This window comes from Cupressus sempervirens, chromosome 1 (genome assembly GCF_028749045.1).
Source record: "Cupressus sempervirens isolate cs-2001-9-10 chromosome 1, ASM2874904v1, whole genome shotgun sequence".
Taxonomy (NCBI): domain Eukaryota; kingdom Viridiplantae; phylum Streptophyta; class Pinopsida; order Cupressales; family Cupressaceae; genus Cupressus; species Cupressus sempervirens.
Genome location: NC_143118.1, coordinates 212,959,504 through 212,978,434, shown reverse-complemented (window position 1 = coordinate 212,978,434; position 18,931 = coordinate 212,959,504).

Genomic DNA, 18,931 nt, shown 5'->3' with positions numbered 1-18,931 from the left:
GCAATAGGTTTTTTTTTATATTGATCTACCTCAAGGGTAGAAGGTGTAGGATCTTTGAGTATTATCTTGGCATGAGAAAATATAACAAAATTGACACAAGATTGTGAGTATTCGTGATTCTATGTAAGAGATGTAGAACCTCTTAAGAAAAATGGAGTTTTAGGTTTCATATTTTTGTGTTTTCCTTTAAATATGATAACATCACAATGTTCAAGTTCCAAATGTTTAACCATGTGGATCATGTTATCATCATTGGTGTATGTATAGTTTACCTTATTAATGGTTTTCTATTTAGATTATTCTCCCTTGTTATAATATGGAAATGGTTCCTTAAAAGCTTTGTGATCTGAATCCTTGTTATGTCCATCCACAACTATTTCACCATCATCAATTAATTCTTTAACCTCATGACATAGATTAATGTAGTTGTTTGTTTTGTGACATTTGTTCTAATGGTATTCACAATATGCATTCTCATTCCACCATGTGTGTCATGGTTGTGGATCATAAGGACAAGAATTATCCAGTAGAGTAATAATCTAATTTTGAAGCAAGATTTTATAGACCGCATCTAGAGGTTCACCTAGAAGTGTGTATTCATGTTTGGGTTGAGTAACCAAAGATGAATTCTTTCTTTTTTTAAAATGTCTTGTTATTTGGAGTAGATTTATTAGTATTTTTCAAGGCATTGATATTTTTTGTAAGATTGAAAGTCATCTTAGAGGGTTTATGAGTGATATTTTCTACCATTCAATTGTGTACCACCTCACAATTTTTATTCACATACCTAGACTTATCTTTTCTAGAGGTAGACCCTTGCCTGATGTCATTTTGAAGGGCTAATTCACCTTTCTTTACCATGAAATCCCCTATTTGGATGGCTTGTGTAATCATGTCTTTAAAGGTATGTGGACCTTGAATTTTTATTCTATACCCAAAATTAGGTAAAATATTATCCATGAAGATGTCAATTTTTTTAGTTTTAGGGATTTTACATGAGTATTTGGTATATAATTATTGCCATCATTGGAGAAATGTTAAGACAGGTTCTACCACTCTTTGTTTAAGTTTATATTGTATGAGTACTATTGAATAAATATATTAGCAATCTCATCAAATATTTAAATACTAGTAGGTAATCTTGAAAACCATTCCATGGCTTTATCACATAGACTCTATTGGAACAAGTACATAAGATATGTTTGATTTTACATGAATTCCATGCACAAAATGCCGACTTTCCTCAAGTGATCTTGGGGATGATATTTTCCAAGTATTTTTCATATTTGGGTAACTCAACTCCTCTAGGAAAAGGAGGCATGTACAAGTCATTGTCAACAAGAAAGAGACAATTAGTATCTAGCATGAATTGTTTAGCTAGTTTATCATTGTCTCTTAACATTTGGGCCAATTTTTCTTGCATACCCTAAATTTTTTTTTGTAACTTGGAGGTTTCAGTTTCCTCTTCTTGTGTGATGATTATTTCAACATTGAAATCTTGAGGTAGTTTTTCTCCTTGTTGAGTGAGTTTGAGGAAATATTTTTCTTTCTCATCATGGAGTAACATTTCCATTATTTTCTAGAAGCTTTTGTCCTATTGATATTTCTCTATGTCTTCTAGGGGTATCTCTTCAATTTCCCCATAATGATTGGTATAGGTATTAGGATCTTTCATCCTTTCATTTCTTTGGAATTTCTCTCTATTTGTTCTCCTACTATTTTCACCCATTTCTTGATCTTGATCAACCATTCTAGGAGTGTAGAAGGTTTTAATATATTTGAGTTTTATAGGTATTTAGAACAAAAGTTCAACTATTCCATTTAAAGATGTAGGTGCCTCGTCAATGTCTAGATGTTCATGACATAATGGATTCCTAGTTTGTTGCAAGTTTATACAAAAGATGATTCGAGCACTAGGTGGACCAATAGGTGAAAGAGATCACAAGGACCCTTCACTAAACTAAGATTATATGTATAACTAGGAATGACTTCTATCTTGATTTCTACCTCTATCTCTACCTCATCTTGGTCTATGAGGAGGAAAAACATTTTCACTCCTAGTTGCAATAGTCATAGACAACTACTTATGACAAAGTTTAAATAAGGATCACACTATAATGTTATCTCAAAGTAAGTAAGATTCAAAAAGAGTGTTGTATACCTAGGTATGAATGGTCAGAGAAATAACTAGAATAGCCAAGAGTTTCTTGATTATCATGACACAATATAGGAAAAATAGAAGAGAGAAAATAGGAAAATCATGTAAGGAGACTAGTTTCTATGCGGATGAAATGATCAACTAAAAAAAATTCTTTGTTTTAGACTATTATAGACAGAGGTAAGAATTAATGTTTTCAGAAAAAGATCAGATTTGGATCAAGTTTTGATGAGGGAACTCATAATAACTCATTGTTTTTGGACAATTCCATGTAGGCTCACATGGAGAAATGACCTTGAGGTGAGAAACTATTGTGAATTAGGTGATTAAGGTACCTCTAAAAGACTAATTTTGAAAGATTACTGACTAAAGCTCATGCAAGGATTCCAAGAAAATTGTGTAAGGAAGTATAAGGACCCATGAGAGGATTTAAATTAGAAAATTTGCTGGCATTTTCTCAGACAATGTTTCATGATGAGCCATGTGATGAAGTGGTAGACTAATAGTTTCAACAATGTAATTAACAATTTTTTAAATAGTTGGCAATAATTTGGTAGATTCTCGCACAAGGATTCTCAACCTCCCATGCAAGAAAGTATAGGGAACTATGTGAGGATATACAAGTTGATAGACTAACAATTTATTACTATAATTGAAGAGATTCTGACAGATTTTGATAGTTTCTAGATAGAGTACTAATAGACTGTAATTTTTAGTCAGGTGGGAACATTATTTTTAGATTTGGGCCTCATTTTGGATTGTGAGTAGATAGTTCATTTCTAGACAAAGGATCCAAATAGTAATCTTTAACAATCTAACCAAGGACAAAGAAACTTGGAGGGACAAGGGAGTCTTGAACTTCATCCATTTTTACAATTTGGACAATTTATAGACTCGAAGAAGATACTCTTTTATACCTATAACCTAAAAGGGTAGAGGCAGCAAAATCATTGTCTCACAACTTATGTGCATGCGTTCACCTCAGACAACCATGTCACCCCATTAGAGGACACCTATATTTTTTGTGTATTCCAAAGAATCAATAACATGTGATTAATGAGAAACCTTGGGGTAGGGGTCAAGGGTGTATACCACCTTCTAATGTGCAGGTGCATGCCTATGGTGATGGTCTACATGAGAGATTCTTCCCTCTCCTTGCACAAAGATTATGCTCCCTCTTAGAGGTGAATTGGGTAGCAATAGACTACAAATTTTTTAATAAGCTTCGATTCATTTTAATCCCCAGTGGTCTCATGAATGAGTTTAAGGCCAAAAGTCCACACCGACACCTAAAACTACACACACTTGACTAGAAAGACTGGGGGTGGTGCTACTCAATGCAAAAAACAAAGCCTCTTCTTGATATGCAATATAAGAAATAAGAAGAAATTAGTATGGATTTGGACTCTTTTTCTCTACAAATCTTTGTTATTATAGTTAGTTGGAATAACTGGCGTTAGGTGTGTACTCCCCTGGGTCATTCCTAGAGGTTGGATTTCTCCAGTAGGCCCTCTAAAGGCTGACTCAAATTGTAGCTTAGATACCAGGGTCCAATTTTCTATTTTTTCCCAAAAGGAAAAGGGCATACTCCTCTACCTTGTCACCGTGGCCAAACATGTAGAAGATATTACTAATTGTGCTAGCTTATATATCCCAACTTATCTTTTTCCAATATTTTGGTTTTCCTAATAGGGAAAGGGCATCATCTCTTCATAAAAATATTTTCTTGGCAGAACCACTACATTTCTTGCCTCTCTTAGGTAAAATATTCCAAAGGTGTCTAGATTTTTTATTTACTCTTGGGCATCACTTCCAAGTAGAAAATAGCATACTCCCCTAATCCTTTGTCTAGATCCCTATGAGGTTCACAAGTCCTATTCAACTATGTCTATAGAAAAGCATTCAAATAGACACATTATATGAGTGGCTTTGGATTTGTTCTTTGACAAGTGTATCTTTGAAAAAATGTCCTACAATCAAATTGTTAGCACTATTTGAACATATGTTTATGACAAGGTATCTTTGATAATCAATTTGCAAACCACTATTAAGATGCTTCAAATATCAAAAATCATAAAACATATGCTTTAGAAATAGAGGTCAGATGAAAGAAATCATGAATTCAGACTTTAAAATTTATTTTTTCCTTTTTTCTATTGTCAAGTTTCACATGATATTTTTTAGCTCACCACTCAAGCATTCTCTTTGTGTCACACAAGAAAGTACTTTCTTTGCATGATCGTATGAGTTTTTGTACGAGGAAATGTAGAACATGACGTGGAAGTTTCTAGTTTTCTCACTCAAGAAAGCATCTTGCTACATGAGAATTTCTTGTTTTGTATAGACATAAAACAAAAAATATCAAAATTAAATAAAATAATGCCAGAAATTTTTATTTATTTTAGCCCCATGGTGGGCACCAAAAATGTGAGTGCTAATTATGGGCCTCTAAATCCACACACACTTCAACATGATCATTATTTGTCAGAAACATCCCAAAATGAAAATGAGATTGTCCATTCTGTATGTCAGCAAAAAGTGATCTATTGCCTTCTAACTAGATGGGGCTTTACTCTTCACTCTTAGAAATGAGAGCTCAATAGCTAGACCAAACTAGTATGAAGGATTTATGAATGTAAATGCAATCTTATATATGTTTTTTTAATGTTTTCAAATGCAAAGATATAGATTAATCTAAATAAATTTCAAATTAATCTAAGAGCAATAAAAAGTAAGCTAAACTAAGTGAATGCATTTTAATCTAAATGATGATTATATAAGCAAAGGAAATTTGAATGCAAAGCACATTGAATGATCAATCCAACAATGATTCAATACTCTTAATGTGCCCTCCCAAAATGAGAGATTGAAGTTGTCTTTTATAGAATCTTGGAACCAATCAATGGTCAAGATTGAGATGAGTGTACGATCTAGATCAAAGGTAAGATTTAGTCCTCTATTTTTGATCGAGTTGAATGAGATGAAATAGGAGATAACCTTGATCAATTCAAATATGTTGTCATAACTATTTTTCTAATTAATTAAATAATCAATTTCAACAATTATGAGCACATATTTGATTTAATCAATAGTTTTAATTCCTTTTTCATATGAAATGAATTAGGAAAAAATATTGATCCATTCAAACATGACATCATAATTGGGTTTTCTAATCAATTAAATAATTAGTTTCAATAATTATAATATATATATTTAATTAAAATGAGGTATTTTAATTTCCTTTTTATGTGTATTAGTTGAATAGGGTGGATTTAATTTAATTAAAGTACTTAGGACTTATAATTAAATTAATTCAACTAGGAGATTACTTTATCTAATTTCAATCAATATTTAGGAAATAAATTAAGCATGTGATTAATACATGTTAATGATTTTATTCATTTAACACTTAGGTCAAGTAAAGAAGAAAAGAATTAGAAATGTCTAGTACAATAGGACTTAGTTGATTAACAAATAGATGTTGTGAGATTGATGCACCGAAATTGGTTCAGAATGTCAATGTGCCACTTTTGGGGTATTACACAGAGCTAGTAAAACCTAGAATGTTATATGTAGAGCTTATGAGATATAAGGTTACTATGGAGAAAATTGAATGACATGTGGGTCTTAGTGAACAAAAATCTCTTATGTTGTAAGAATTTGGAGTCCTTTCATTTGGAGGATATTGTAATGAATTTCAAGTATTAATGGATTCTTTATGAAGTATTTTTTCATCTCTTTGTCTCCATATTATTTCATTCTTGGTTGTGAGTTGGCACAAGTGGTGTGGACCTACATTAGTGGTATTAAAGCATACTTTTATTAGTGGTAGTAGAGTGTACCGACATCAGTGGTATCAAAGCAGGAGTTCCTGAGTGTACAAGCAGATCATCAAAGTGTGAGGCAATTTGTACCAGGACTTTGGTTAGGTGAAGTTTATCAGAGTAGGAGTTCCTGAGCGTGTAGACAGATTTTTGAACATGAGGCAATTTTCACCAGGCCCTTGAGTTGGGTGAATTTTGTCAAAAAGTTCTTGATTGTGTAGATAGATCGCCGTTTGTGAGGCAGTTTGCATAAGGTTCTTTTGTTGCACTAGATTTGTCTTCTTAAGTCTTGATCATGGAGAAGAGAAAGAAGAAGATGACTTTTCTAATTGGCTAGATTCTGAGGATTCCTATACTTAAGAAATTTAGAGCAAGAAATCAAGAGGCATTAATAGTTGATTTGCAGAAGCAAGTGAATGAATTAGAAGCTGAGTTGCAGAAATGAAGAGCATGTCACCAGAAACAAGAGGTTGATAATTCCTTGGATGTGGAATAGAAAGATGATCCAGTGGAAGAGCAAGCAGATGAAGAGGAAATTATTTTTCAACCTAAAGTTGAAGAAGATGAAAGAGAAGAGGAAGAGAATGAAGATAATTGGATTTGTAAGCCAGAAGCAGATGAAGATGATTTGAAGATTGCAACAATGGAGGAGAAGTATAGTGCCTTAGTTGGAGAAGTAGTTACATGCATTGTTGACAACATGAAAGAGACAAGCAAATATGACTATGTCAGAGAGGCAAATTCTTACGAATTTGAGGTGAGTTTGAAAGATATTGATGATGGTTTGCATGAGAATCTTGTTAGTCATGTGTGGTATGCAAAGGAATATTGGTATGGTGTTGTTGTGTTTATTATAGGTGTGATTAATTCAACAAGATTGGATGAGGATGAGAGTTATACTTGGATAGAGTTCATTCCAGAAGTGAGATTTCAGTAGCAAACACTTGTTCTAGCCAGGTGTTAGAAAAGAAGAAAGAAGGAAATATATCGACATTGGATACTTGTTCCAGCTATGTGTTGGAGGAATAGAAAAAAAACTTAAAAATCTCAACAGTGGCTACTTCATTTTGTGAATCCATACTCACAAAATTTTTCCTACCATGGGAGTCAGATGCAGGAGCATCATGCATCAAGAAAAAAAAATGTGGAAGCTTGTGGTGGCAATGAAGATGGTTGTATATCTTTCTTTTGGAGTCAAAGTGTGGGACACACTTTTCTATCCACCAAGGGAGTCTGATGCAGGACCATCTTCCATGAGAAAATTAAATTATTAGAAAAAAAAAAGAGAGGAAAAAAATTTAGAGGAGAGAGAAAGTTACAAAAATACAAATAAAATAATAAAAAAATAGAAAAATAGGAAAAAAGGAGAAAAGAGGAATTTCTATTTTCAAGGTGCATAGGTGGCATAAATAGAAAATAAAAATAAAATAGTGTCATTCCATTAATCGAGGTGTGTAGGTGGCATCTTATAAGTTTGTGGAAAGTTCCTTAAATCATGCATTTAATATTTGTTGTGATCCATAAAGCAAATGTAATTTTCTAATTGGGCCAGATGGTGGTGCTTAGTTGTATTTAGGAGGAAATTCTAGAAAGTTGTGGATATTGTAGAAGGTTGTGAAAATTCTAGAATTTTGTGGATAAATCATGCCTTGGGTGGTAAGTTCCTATTTAAGGAAGGCTTATGTTCATTTCTAATCAAGCTCTTCAAGTGTAAGCTCTTGTAGTGAAGCTCTTCGAATGTAATCTCTTGCAAGAAAGCTTGAGAAGTAGAAGTTGGGGAAGTAGAAGCTCTTCAAGTGTAAGCTCTTGTAGTGAAGCTCTTTGAATGTAATCTCTTCTAACGAAGCTTGAGAAGTAGAAGTTGGGGAAGTAGAAGATCTTTGAACGATAGACTCTTCTTGTAGAAGCTTTAAGTAAGAAAATATCTCTTATATTGTAATGAAGTAAATTTCAAGTATAATAAAAGAATGTTTTGCAAAGCATTTTGTCATCTCTCTATCTCCATCTTGTTTTGATATTGGTTGTGCATTTGTAAGAGTGGTGTGGCCCTTCTTCAATGGTATTAGAGCATACCTTTGTTAGTGGTAGCAGAGCATACCTCTATCAATGGTATCAGAGCATACCTTTGTTAGTGGTAGCAGAGTATACCTACATCAGTGGGAAAAATTATTAAGTCAACAAGAGATGAGGAATTCAAAAAATTTGGAACCTCTGAAGAGATCATGCAAACAATGAACAAATAAACCTAGAAGAAGTAGTAGCTATTAGAAAAATAATGGTACGAATAAAGGAAGTGGACAAGAAGTTATTATGCTTGTTACACCTTTTGCAATAGTAGGACCATTAGAAGGTATAACTATTGTGAAACCTCAAATAATAGCATCAATAATTCCTTACATAGTTGTGGCATAGGAGAAACCATAGAGAGCACCCACTATACAATAAATAGAATCTAGTGAAGACGAAGAAGAAGAAAGTATTGTGGAAACAAAGAGGAAGTCAACTAGATTATCTGAGATGAAAAAAGAGCCAACAGAGACATATAAACATAACAGAGTAAAATAGTTGGCAGTTTGAACAGGAAAGAGGAAAAAGGTCCTAATGATGTATGAGGGAAAGAAATTGTGAGGTCAAGTAGACTCACCTAAGAAAGAAAATGATACTAAGCCAGAAAATACAAAAAAGGAATAATTAGAGTTTACAGGACAAGGAAGGAAACCTTGCAAGCATAATGTAGAGAAACTAAACATCAAAATAACTTATGGAGGTAATTTTGTTCATTTAAACAAGTTTTATGATTTATGCAATAATTCAAATAGGTTGTAGTTAGAGAATGCTACAATAAGGTATATAATAGTTACTAAGAATAAATTTAAGGATATCAAATGAAAAATCCCCATTGATCTGTATAAAAGATTGGTAAACAAAAAATGAAGGGTACAAGAAGAAGATAAGCATATTAGAGAGAACATGATTAGAAACTTGTGTGAAATTCAAAATGAGGAACACTTGAAGAGCTTGTTCTAGAGTCATGAACTATTTCTAATGACCAAGACAAGGGCTATTTTGATTATGGGAGGTAACTAATATTAGAAATATATGATAGGATAATTTACTAAGAGGAGATGGGTGAATCAGTAACTTATAAAACTTAATCTTTATTCACCAATCAGTCCTACATTAATATTATGATCTAATTGCATGCATAAATAATTGAAAGCATTAAAACATTCATAACACTTTGATACCCAAAAATATTCTGAATAGAAAGTAAAATTGGGGTGGAAATGATACCCACAAGCTTTAGTATTGCAGTATAAATTTGGCCTGTTAAGGTTTATAATGATCACTTCTAATGATCTATCCTATTAGAAGCTATAATGATTGCAAGGTATACCTTGTAAAAGGATTTACAAACATACAATGAATAATGCACTTGGTAAAAAGATTTACAAAAGATTGTTAAGTCCACCTTGTGAAAGAATTTAACTATTTCATCTATTAAGATGAACCAATGGCTAATATTTGATCTACAACTTGATTTACTAAATGTGATTCCTTTGAGTATAATGATCACCTTTCTGTGATAGTTAAATCTTTACTACTCCTTATATTGCTTGTAGCCTTAAACTTTGTATTTTTGTTTCTTCAAATTTGCATCATACTTGTGTCATGTATTATTTATATGTGATATAATACATTACATATATACCAATCCAATTTACAAATCAACAAAGTCGGCTACAATACAAGTTTACACAAAGTCAGTTGAACTATAGGAACTTAGGTTCTAAAGACAAACTCAGTGAGGTTTTGGTACTCGGCATCCACTATCAATTCTTAGAATCATCATGCATTAGATAAATGTAGAAGCTCAATCCAATTTGATTACTTCCAAGTAGTTTGAACTCGATCCACACTAGTGACTCAATGAATACTATGAAACTTGGCATATAAACTGAATCACTTGATTTACACTACATTGTTCGGTCAATGCTATTACTACAAGCTCAATATAAACTGAATCACTTGGTTGACACTATGTGGCATGGTCAAAACTAGATTTACATCATTGAAGGTACAAACTTGGTAAGAATTGCACAACTCATTTTGCGCAAAGGAACTTAGTAAATACTTAGAACCATGGTTTACACTTATAATTACCAATCTGGCAGAAACTACTTGATGCAAACTGTATACTATTTTTGGTAGTCAATATCAATTGTAGAACTTGGTAGATACTATCTGTCTAAATAAGTGTATGTCACTAATAAATAAACTTAACTATAATGTCAACAATATCCCCCTTTAGCATTAGTGATAAAAACACTTATCAATCAAAACTAATTTCTCAAAAAGTTCAAAACAATCTTTATTCTCCATTCTATGTCTTCAACTTGGTAGCATACTCTATTTTTGATATTTTTCAAAATTAATTTTATAAGATAACTTTACATGTATATGATATGATATTATGATGCTCCCCCATATGTATATATTCTATATATGTTATATGCATCTTCTCATCTTTTCCATTTTATATCACATCTTCTCCCGCTTTTTAACATAAATGCCAAAGGTGTATTTTACATAGTAATACCAAAATGTGACAAGAAATTAGACCGTACCTATAGAATCAATGCCAATTTCTTGTGCCAATTTTCTTGAAACACCTTGCTTGTGTGCAATGCAATCTAAACTTCTACTAATAGTTATATGATGTGGTCAGCAATAGAGATTTTTTTTACCATGGATGAGCATTTTAGCATGTGCAATGTGTTTTTGTAATGCATCCATATTTTGGAGAACCATTTGTTATATATCTACAAGTGGAGCTCTTATCTTGGCTTCTTCTCTTAGCAATTTTGCCTACATATCAGTTAGAAATCTGATTTTTGTATTGTGAGTAGAACTAAACTCAAATCAAGTCACAAGTATTGTGCACTTGCCTTCAGATCTTCATCAATCTTGGAAAGTTTATATTTGATTTCCTTGGTGGAAATAGATGTGTCATAGAGTTTACTAAATAGAGAAGTCACATTGTTGTAAGAGGTTTCCAATGAGCCTAGAATAGTAGACAAGTCCACTTGATGTCTTGCAATCTTTCTTTGCTACTAGCTCCAAAACTTTATTCTCAAATTTCTACTCTATGCTCTGGAAGAATTTCTCTTGTCCATTCAAATCTTCATTGAATTTTTGGACCACTTTTGCTAGCTATGACAAAACATGTTGAGAAGTGTCAACCTCAATTTGAGTTCCTCTGCAAGAATACTCTTTGCATCTTCAAGCACTTGAAATTCTCTATTCCTTTCTTTTCTAAGCATTTGATGGTTAGCTTTCTTCTGTAGAAAATTTTCAATAATATGCATTTGATCAGGATTAAGATATGAGATATCCTTGTGTGTGTAGAATGCAGGCCCCAAATCCTCACATACACTTCAACATGGTCATTATCTAAAAGATCATCATAGAATAAATATGAGATTATTCATCCAATAAAATCCAATAGTTCAACCTATTGCCTTCGAACTAGAAGGATTATGCCTTTTCTCTTAGAACAAGAAGTGGGAAACCAAACATCTAGAATGAAGGATTTTAAGCTTAAAAGAGAAATGCAAGATTAATATAGATGAGAATGCATTGTTAAGCTAAGAAATAAAGAAACATATTATGCTAAATGGATGCATTTTAAGCTAATATGAGATTTTGATGTAAGAATTTACACTAATAATATAAGAGTGAATTGAGCAGATATTTCAGCATAAGTTTGATGCAAATTCCAATTTTCAACCTTTATAATAAGTAATGAAGAGCTTCTTTTATAGAATCTAAGAGATGATCGATGATCGAGATTAATCAAAATGGATAATCAAGATTGAAAAAGAGAGCCAGTAATATAGGAAACTTCCTCATGAAAAGGGAGTTAACTAGTTGCCTTTGAGTGATAAAAGGAGTTAACTAACTGCCTTTTGAGTGATAAAAGGAGTTAACTGACTACCTTTTGAGTGATAAAAGGAGTTAACTAATTGTCTTTTGAGTGATAAAAGGAGTTAACTAATTGGCTTTTGAGTGATAAAAGGAGTTAACTGATTACTTTTTGAGTAATAAAAGGAGTTAGCTGAGTCCTTTTTGAGTGATAAAAGGAGTTAACTAGTTCCTTTTTGAGTGATAATTTGAGTTAATCCCTTTTCAAGAATATTTAATTAAATAAAATAGAATATGACCTCATAACTAAATAACGTTAATTAATTGAATATTTAAATTCAATAATTAAGAAGAGGGGATATCTTATTAAATTAAAAATATTAATTCCTTTGTATAATATTAACTAAAGAGCTAATTTTAATTTAATCAAGGTAGAACACTCATAATTAAATTAATATTAAATCATTAGGTTTATATAGCTAAATTAAGTTGATACTTTAGGACTTAAATTAATAATATGATTAATGTTGATTAGGGTTTTATGCATTTGACACCTAGGTCAAGTAGCGATTATCAAAATTAGAATTTCCTAGTAAAATAGGACTTAAGAATAATTGAATAAACCAAAGTTGGTTAAAATGACACTATGCCAATTTTGGGGTATTACATTTGCCCCTCTTTGAATGAATATGCAAGTAGCACATTCGGTTCAAAGAAATTAGAAGTTGATAATATGGGGACCAATTGATAAGATTTTTAAGATTATCTTTAGAATGAAGCTTAACCTTAGGGGATCCAAATAGAACACATAGATACCAAAGTTTATAGCACAAAGATTGTCAAATTTCATACAATTGTTCCTAGAATGAGACTCAACTCTCAGGACTCAAGGTTTAGACTATCCTAATACCTATCCACTAAAAGATAACAAGATTAATCATGAATCATGGAATTATCCCTAGAACAAGGCATAATTCTTAGCAAAATGTTAGGATTATCTCTAGAATGAAGCTTAATCCTTAGCAAGAATTTAGAATTATCTCTAGAATGAAACTTAATTCCCTACAGTCTAGATAGAACACCTAAATATTGGTCCATACAAGGTATTAAGATCCAATCATGAGTCATAGAATCATCCTCAGAACAAGATTTGATCCTCAAGAGTTGGGGTTTAGATTGTCCCAATACCTGTCCATCAAACTCTGACAAGTACTATTATAAGATTGATTAGGTGATGAAAAGTTAAGATAGATGACAAATAATGATAGATACAATGGACAATATACCCCAAGTAATGAGATGTCCCAAGTGATGGGGACATAAGATTCAGGTTGATTTGAAATCCAGATTCAATGATGTAATTATCTTGCCCCCTCAAGAGCAAAATCAAAAGATGACACAATAGAAATATGATGTAGAGTAGTATATCATGAGATACAGAAGAAATATGAGATTTCAAAGAATATAGAAGAGATTACAATAATTAGAAGAAAATTTGGAGTCAATCCGAAGTGATTTTGAGGTCCAAACGTCCAACTTTGACTAATGGTTGACAAGAGTTGACCTTTTCCCAAAAATGAGTTCAGAACAACCAAATTAGCTAAGAGGGTGATTAATTGATCATTTGTGTAGTCATGAAGGAAAACAATACTTTGAAGAAGCTTACAATCCCTCATTATGAGGGATGCAAGTAAATTTTCAATTAAACCATCTGTCTATGCAATGCAATCCTATGCTAGATGTAATCTTAAACTAGACGCAACCCTAGGTCTAGTTACAAAGCTTCAATAATTATCATCACTGAGCATGTAGTGAATCCTAGACATCATACAATCCCCACTAATATTGCAATCATAGGAATATGAATAGGACATCTATTCTAGTTTTCTTAGAATTAAATGTAAGCAATCGAGGCACAATAAGCCAAAATGACCAAAACATTTGTCCCTTTTAATATAGCAAGTTAACATAAGAATGAAAAAATAAATGCTAGGATGACCAAAATGTTTCTTATGTCCAGACACACCAGACACACAAGAGATCATTCTTATGGTAAGTAATTAGTGAGTATTTTGTCCAAAATGACCCTTACATTCGTAACCTATGATAGAAGTTTGGCATATATACTCACAGTGACCCATACATTCACTTAGTAGGACAAGTATTAGTAGTTACTATAGCATAGAGAATTCACTCCAAAAACCAAGGAGAATAACCAACCTCATTGTTTTATGCATATAAAAGGAGTCAAGGTGGAACTAAATCATAGACAAAAAGAAAATAAAAGAACATACCCCTAGTCCTCGCTTCCATAGTCAAAAGTGACATCATCAAGTTTCTCAAGGAGATGTGATAAAGCAAAAAGAAAAATAAACAAAGAAAAGCTCAACATATCTGAAACATATTCTTCATTTTTTGTTTTATAGGATTGAGGTTGAGTATCAATGTTCAAAACATGTATCAAAGAAATCTTTTTAGTAAGGTGACAATAGTAGGAAGACATAATTAGAATGAATGGTGGTTGAAGTTAAAGAGGAATCTTCAATAAGAAGAACCTTAGTAAGAAACTGAGTGACAACAAATAGACATACTTAAAACAACTAGTGATTGATATGAGAGAGATCTTCCATGCGAGGAATCTCAAAATGTGACACTAGTGACAATAGGTAGATGTAGTTAGAATAATTGGTGACTGACACAAGAGAGATCTTCCATGAGACGAATCTCAAAAGTGATAGTAGGAAAACATAGTTAGAATAACTAGTGACTAACACAAAAGAGATATTCCTTGAGAGGAATTTCAAAAGTGACACAAGTGATCGTAGGTACAGACATAGTTAGAACAACTGGTGACTATCACAAAAGAGATTATCCATGAGAAGAATCTCAAAAGTGACACTACCAACAATAGGCAAATAGAGTTAGAACAACTGGTGACTATCATGAAACAAAATCCTACGATGCTATAGGATATTTCCATCAAGTAATGACAAGATTCAATCCATGGATACATGAGCAAAAGCAACAAACTAAAGCATGAAAGAAACTATATATGAGCCAAAAGATGTGTTGTATGATATAGCATTAGGAACAAAAGGTGCTTGTTTACCAAGTTTTTACCTTCTTGGTAGAAATTCTTTTTTTGCTACCATGATGCCTATTTACAAGTTTTCACCAATGACGCTTTTCTTGTTTTTCAATTTTTTTGTATTTTTCCTTTTCTGATCCTTTTTGTATTTTCTATTTTTTTTTTTTTTTTGAATTTTTCAAATGTTTTTAGCATTACCGAGGAACCTATTGCTAGGTTTTCACCAAGGTAATAATTTTTTAGAACTTTTTGTAGTTTTTAGATTTTATTCAAGACATTTAGATATATACAAAGAGCTTTTAAAACTAGATCCATTGTAGAACTACTTCAGGTGACAAGTGTTAATGGGTTCCTTGAGTACCTCTCCCTTGGCTATAGAAAGTTGGTAAGCACTAGATCTGAACACTATAGTGATTATGTATAGATTTAGCTAGTTGGGTTTGAACTTCTCCATTTGTACCCTTGATTGTTGATTCTTAGGGTTTTCCCTCAAAATGAGATCACCTAGTTGAAAGTCACATGGCTTAACTTTCTTATTGTAACTTCTAGACATACACTATTGATAAGCTCAAAGATGATCACATGCCACTTGTCAACTTCCATCTAGTAATGCTAGCTCTTGAAGTCAAGATGTATACTCTTCATTAGTAATGAGGTCTTTTATGGAGATTCTCAAAGTAGCAATCTTGACCTCAATTGAAAGCACAACATCGACTCCATATACTAAAGCAAAGGGCATTGTACCTGTTGGAGTTCTAAAACTTTTTCTGTAAGCCCATAAAGCCAGATTAATTTGAAGGGGCCAGTACCTTCTAGCTTTACTAACTGTGCGATGCAAAATCTTAAAGATCACCTTATTTGATGCTTCAACTTGACCATTACCCTAGGGGTAAAAAATAGAGGACCAATGTTGCGTGATTATAAAACTTTTACACAATTCCTTAATATCCTTGTTTTTAAATTGTCCTTAATTTTTGGTAATAATAGAGGAAGGTACATCATACCTCCATATGATGTAATTTATAATGAACAAAGCTACAATTTTTCCATTTTCTATGGAAAGAGGGACTACCTTCTACCCATTTAGTGAAGTAGTTTGTAGTGGTAATGATAAACTTATGTCCATTTGAAGAGGATGGGTGAATATGACCCACAAGATCGAAGGCCCATTATTGAAATAGCCATAGTATAACAAATGGAATTAGATCTCTAGCTAGGGCATGAATTAGATTCCCATAGATTTGACATTGCCTATAGGACTTAGCATATTTGATCACCTCTTGCTCCATATTTAGCCAATATTAACTAGCTCTAATAAGTTTACGAGCTAGTGTCAAGCCATTTTAAGTGAGATCTGCAAATGCCCTCATGTACATCTATTAATGCATGTTTGGAGTCATTAGGTTCTAAACACCTAAGGAGTGCTCCATTGAGATCTCTCCTAAATAATTTGTTATCAATAATAACATATCATGAAGCATTACGGATAAGATGACGTCTTTCATTCTGGGTTAGATTGTCCAAAATAGTTTGATCATGTAAGTAAAAGTATATGTGGTGGTAGCAAGATGAGTCATGTCCTACAATAGAATAGATCATCCTAGATTTGAAAGATTCATGGGCAGGGTAGAGTAACATTTCCACTAGGAACTCATGTCAAAGATCATTTTCTAGCATTTGTAACAAGGAAGCTAGAGTAGCCATGGTATCAACCACTTTGTTGTTTGCCCAAGGAATCTATTGGAAACTGATATGAGAAAAGTATTTCTTCAATTCATCCACCATGCAGTTATAAGGAATCAATTTCTCATCATATATACACACACACACACACACACACACACACACACACACACACACACACACACACACACACACACACACACACACACACACACACATATATATATATATGCACACATACATATATATGTATACACACACACATATATATATACACATATACATATATATACATACATATATATATATATACATACATATTTTTATATATATATATATATATATATATATATACATACATACATACATACATATATATATATATATATATATATATATATATATATATATATATATACATATATACATATATGTATATATATATATATACATATATACATACATATATATATATATATATATATATATATATATATGTATATATATATATATACATATATATATATATATACATATATATATATATACATATATATATATATATATACATATATGTATATATATATATATATATGTATATATGTATATATATATATATATATATATATATATATATATATATATATATATTGTTGACTTGGTTGATTATAAGTTGTGAATCACCAAAGATGTTTAATTGATCCACTCTCCATTGAACTACAATCTTCATGCCATTAATAAGAGCTTCATATTCCACTATATTTTTTGTACAAGGAAACAAAATCTTGTATGCCTTAGGCAGTGAGAACCTCTTTGGTGTGATGAACAAGAGTCGAGGACCTGATCCTTGATGTGTGAAGGAACTGTCAAAGAACATCACCCAAGTTTTATGTGTAAATGTTAGAATTAATTCATGAGGAAAATCAATATTGAGTGGAAGGAGACTTTGCATTGATTCTTCTGCTAATTGACCAGCAATTGCTTGTCCTTTGATAGCCTTTCATTCACATACTGAATATCAAACTCACCTAATATCATGACCCACTTAGCCAATCTTCCTATTAGAGCTACCTTGCTGAGTAAGTACTTTAGTTGATCAGTTTTATCAATCAGTCACATAGTATGAGAAAGCATGTAGTGTCTCAACTTTTGAGAAGCAAAGACAATTGCCAAGCAAGCCTTCTCAATGACACTGTAATTCATTTCATAAGAAATCACTTTCTGACTCAGGTAGTAGATAGCTCTTTCCTTTTTATCATTATCCTCTTGCACTAGTAAAATACCCAAAGATGAGTTTTTTGCTGAGACATACAAGATGAGAGGCTTCCAATAAATGGGAGGCATCAAGATCAATGGATTAGCAAGGTATTATTTTATCTGTGTAAAACTTTCCTAACAATCTTGACTCTAGTTATATTTCACACCTTTATGCAACATCTTGGTAAAAGGTTGTGACCTATCTACCAACTTTGAGATGAATCTATGAAAGGATTGAAGTCTTCCTTGTAGACATCTCATCTAATTGATATTGTGAGGTGGAGGCTTTTCCATGATTTCTTGAACTTTCTCTAGATCCACCTCGATTCCTTTTGCAGACACAATGTAGCCAAGTAGTTTACCAAACATCACACCAAATGCACATTTCTTGGGATTAAGTCACAAACTAAATTTCTCCATGCGATCTAGGATAGGTCCTAAGTCTTGAAGGTGAGTATTGCATTTTGTGCTCTTAACCAATGTATTATCCACATAGTCCTCCATTATCTTATACATCATGTCATGAAAAAATGTTGTAACTACCCTCTAATATGTAGCACCAACATTTTTCAAGCGAAATGGCATCACATTCCAAAAAAAATTCCCTGTGCACAAGTAAAAGCAGTATTTTCCTTATCTTCCTGCACAATTTTGATTTGATTATAACTAGAAAATCTATCCATGAGTGAGGACATTTCATATCCTACCATCATATACACTATCATATCAATGTTGGGGAATGGAAAATCATCCTTTGGACATGCTAAGTTTAGATCTTGGAAATCTATATACACTCTAATAGATTTGTCATGCTTGGAAATAGGAACAATTTTTGATATCCATTCTGCATAATCAATAGCTCAAATGAAACCAACTTTCAAAAGCTTTTCTAGTTTAGCTTTGACAAGCAATGGAACATGAGAATGTATTTTTTGAAGTTTTTGTTTGAGTATTTTAACTCCTAGTGCAATGGACATGTGATGCATTATAAGAGCA